The following is a 4486-nucleotide window of genomic DNA, read 5'->3' on the forward strand; positions in this document are numbered from 1 at the left end:
CATAAAGGAACAGAACTGGAGGGAGGGGGCCTCATGCCCCTGTGCCAGATGTGGTCCAAGTTCAATGCTAATCTGACCCTGTTGCTCTCCTGCTTAAACCCTGCAGCAGCCTCCCACTCCCTTTTAATTAAAGCCCAAACTCCTTCACCTGGCCCCTAGAGACTCACAAAATCTGGCCTTCTCTGTGGCTTTATCTCACCATTTGCCTCTTCCCTGCATCCATTCTGAACTTCCCGTAGGTCCTCACAGGTGCCTCCATCCCCGTAGCCATTGGCTCATTGAGGGAACACTCTTCTTCTTTCTCTCCCCATCTTCATCTGACTGGCACCTGCTCATTCCTCCGATCTCTGCTTAAATATCATTTCCTTGAAGAGGCTTTCCTTACCCTCCTCTAGGTTAGATCCCTTGCTCTGTTATAATCCCTATATTTCCTCTCCCATAATACTCATTAGCTTTGTGATTAGTACTGATTTATCAGTCTTCCCTGCTAACTAGACACCTTTTTTTTTTTTAAAAAAAGATTTTATTTATTTATTTGAGACAGAGAGAATGAGAGACAGAGAGCATGAGAGGGAGGAGGGTCAGAGGGAGAAGCAGACTCCCCGCCGAGCAGGGAGCCCGATGCAGGACTCGATCCTGGGACTCCAGGATCATGACCTGAGCCGAAGGCAGTCGCTTAACCAACTGAGCCACCCAGGCGCCCAAACTAGACACCTTTTTAAGTGCTCATAAAACATCTGTTAAATTAATCAATAGATTGAATTGAAACAGTTTTTTTTTTTTTTTTTTTTGCTGGTGCCATTGTTTGTTCCCTGAGGAAGCTTCAAATGGTATTAATCACTGTAATTTAAAGGTTCATGGATGATTGCCAGTGTTATAGGTTTGCATTATGGGTTTTTTTTAAGATTTATTTATTTTAGGGAGGAGGAGGGGGTAGGGGAAGGTGTAGAGAGAGAATCTTAAGCAGGCTCTACACCCAGCACAGAAGGGCTGGATCTCACAACCCTGAAATCATGATCTGAGCTGAAATCAAGAGTCAGTGGCTTAACCCACTAAACCACCCAGGCTCCCAGGCATTATCATGTTTTAAAGGTCAGTAGATAAGGAGTGAAGGAGATATCCAGAAATCCAGTCTTCTAAATATGATTAACCAGACAGCAATTTGAATATTAAGTAGTCTAAGCATCCTTCACTATTTTCATAACCCTTTGGCAAGAGCTAAAATATAAGCCAGCAGTTCTTTGGAACTACTGTTCTCCTACTCGTCTGGGAAGACCACGGGCATCACTCTCCCTCCCCCACAAGCTACCACAGCTGTGTGGGCCCTTGGCCTGGTGTCCCCTGCAGCCCAAGCCGCTCCCCAGGTCTGACCCGAGGTCCTTCTTTCTCCCTGAATTCTAAAATGAAAGGAAAAAAACACATTAGGCAACATCTCAGGAGAGAAGAAAAAGGAAAATTCCAGCAGTTTAGGTTTTATGATCATCCCATACCTTTCCCCAAAAAACATTCTAACTACTTTCCTATCTACCCTTTCCCTTGCACCCAGGAAATACTATCTTTCCTCTAATTTATTCTCACTTTCATTCATTCAATAAACATTTATAAAGCTGTTTCTGTGTACCTCGTATTGACTCTAAAATTTTTGTTGTTTTCAACATTTTGCATTTGATGATTTAGGAGCTGCCTGTAAAAAAAAAAATGCAGAAATAAGCATTTTTTTCCTTTATTTCAGGGGGTAAAAAATTAGTATTCAGAAATATATTTAGTGAAACCTTAAGTTTCACTTAAGGAAAAAAATTATGAATCTTTGAGTTGATGGCAAAAGAGAAACCAAGTTGAACTGTCTTAAATTTCATGACTTCATTGGTTCACAAGCTTTTTAAAGGTCCTATGCTGTTGCAGGCATGGTCTGACCCAGAACTTCATAGAGTCACCAGGCTCCAACTCCTTTGGGATTCTCTGGGCTCTGCTCAGCTTCTCTCATGGCAGCAGTTATTCCAGATCTCACTTCTCCCACAACAACAGCAGAGGAGAAGCTCTTCACCACCTCTCACAGAAGAAAAAGGAAGCTTCTTCCTGGGAGCCCCCAGTGAAAAGAATTTTTGCCCCTCTGAATTTGGTTGGTTGCTCATCCTGGAACCACCTCACCCAGGGAATGGTACCCACTTGTTGGTTTAAGCCAGTCAGGATCCACCTCTGGAGTTAGAAATGGTGTCCATTCCATGCTGGCTTCATAGCTAACCAAAGTAAAACATATCCCTAAAGGAAAAAAATGAAGGCTGTTGTAGAAATGAAAAAACAGATACCAAAAAAGCAATTGACAAATGCGCATTCCAGGGGCACCCGGGTGGCTCAGTTGTTAAGCGTCTGCCTTCGGCTCAGGTCATGATCTCAGGGTCCTGGGATCGAGCCCTGCATCAGGCTCCCTGCTCAGTGGGAAGCCTACTTCTCCCTCTCCCACTCCCCCTGCTTGCGTTCCCTCTCTTGCTGTCTCTCTCTCTGTCAAATAAATAAATAAATAATCTTAAAAAAACAAATGCCCATTCCACAGGTGAATCAACTTTTTCAAAGCAGCACTCAAGATGTTCCCGCTCACGTGAAAAAATATGTCATCACTCCAGTGTAGCTTATAGAATCCCCAATTCTTAGAATTAGAAAGAACTATAGAGATAGAATATAATCCATCTCCCTCATATTATAGCAGTTAAGTCTGGGAAAAGTGAAGTAAAGTGCCCCAGGTTACACATCTAGTTAATGCCATTGAAAGGAACATAACCCAGGTGTTTTTATTTTTGATCCAACATTCCTTCTCGTATGTCAATACTACACAATCCGGGCAAAATCAGACCATATGATGTGTTATTTCTGTTATTCTCTAAACACAGAGTTTATTTGCAGAGAGAGTATGTTTTTTGGGTTCACGAGGAAGGGGTAGGTAGGAAAGAATGAAAGAATGGAAAAAGAGAACAATTTTAATAACTTTTTAAGTTTCTTTTAACTCACACAACTTTCTAACACATTTATTGACCTCAAAACAAGAACTTTTCTCAGAGCTGAGAAAATGTGACACTAGGACTTGGTAAAAAGAACCCAGTGCTCACTTCAGCAGCACATGTACTAACATTGGAACAATACAGAGATTAGCATGGTCTCTGCACAACCATAACACGCAAATTTGTGAAGTGTTCCATATTTATTTTTTTGAAGCATTCCATATTAAAAAAATAAGAAGAAGAATCCATATAATAACAGCAGTTGGGCTTGTAAATCCTGGTCCTGAGACCAAATACCATTTTGGGAAAAGACAAGTTGCTGGCTCTGTTCTCAAAACTCAGTGTGGTTTGAGACCTGACAGATAATGTTCATTTGTAGTGGCTTTGACATGAGGAGGAACTCTTCAAGGTAAAGAGAAAGAGCTCATGCTGGTCAATTGTTAAAAATCACAAAGCTACCTGTCCTCTGGAGCCTGTGAATTCTCCTCCAGATCACAGAACTGCATTTCATTTTCAGGGCAGGTCAGCTAGGAAGAACCAGCCGTGGAGTGGGGAGAATAAATAACAGACAACAAAAAGTGCCCTCCTAGGACCTGGGAAATCTATTGTAGTATTCACACCTCCTCCAGTGTGGCGAGCCTATTCAAAGGCAAACTGCTCACTCAGAGGGTACCTGTCTTAAACCATTATTTACCATTAATACCTCAGCAGTAATTCATTTAATTAAACTTTTGCTCACTCTGCTGCCCTGCCCAGATTGTTCTAGCCTCTCTGCCTCCTCCAGACCATGCAGTCCACATTCAGCTTCTAAATAGAAGTTGAATTGTGTGATTCCAAACCCTTAAAACACTTTGACAAATCCAAATGTTTTCAGAATAAATGTTGCTCAGGTCATGATCCCAAGGTCCTGGCATCGAGTCCCGCATCAGGCTCCCTGCTCAGCGGGGAGCCTGCTTCTCCCTCTGCCTGCCACTCCCCCTGCTTGTGTTCTCTCTCTCTCTAATAAAATCTTTAAGAAAGAAAGATTTTATTTATTTATTTGAGAGAGAGTGAGGGGGAGGAGCAGAGGGAGAGGGAGACGCAAGCTCCACACTGAGCAGGGTGCCTGATGCGGGACTTGATCCCAGGACTCTGGAATCACGACCTGAGCCGAAGGCAGGCGCTTAACAGATTGAGCCACCCAGGCGTCCCTCTCTTAACATTCCTTCTTAACTGATTAACTAGAATACCTCTATAGAGAGAAGTAGGGTTTTTTTTCCCAGTTTATTTTGAGATATAATTGACATCACTATATAAGTTTAAGTTATACAGCATAATGGCTTGACTAGCATATATTGTGAAATGATTGCCACAATAAGTAAGTTTAGTTAGCATCCATCCTCAACTCATTAGATAAAGAGCAAAAAATTTTTTTTCCTTCAGAATAAATGTTAATATGATCCACAAGGTCCAGAACCCACTACCCATGATCTGCGCTGTGCTCTTACCCATCA

General features: G+C 42.2%; 1 non-coding gene across 1 annotated transcript; it reads left to right on the forward strand.

Moving 5' to 3' along the window:
- The first annotated feature begins 3093 nt into the window (after nucleotides 1–3093).
- On the forward strand, nucleotides 3094–3197 carry LOC118020435. The gene has a single exon (XR_004681875.1). It is a non-coding gene; the product is annotated as a U6 spliceosomal RNA (small nuclear RNA).
- The last annotated feature ends 1289 nt before the right edge of the window (nucleotides 3198–4486 follow it).

This window comes from Mirounga leonina, unplaced genomic scaffold (genome assembly GCF_011800145.1).
Source record: "Mirounga leonina isolate KUSES-001 unplaced genomic scaffold, KU_Mleo_1.0 Mir_173, whole genome shotgun sequence".
NCBI classification, from domain to species: Eukaryota; Metazoa; Chordata; class Mammalia; order Carnivora; family Phocidae; genus Mirounga; species Mirounga leonina.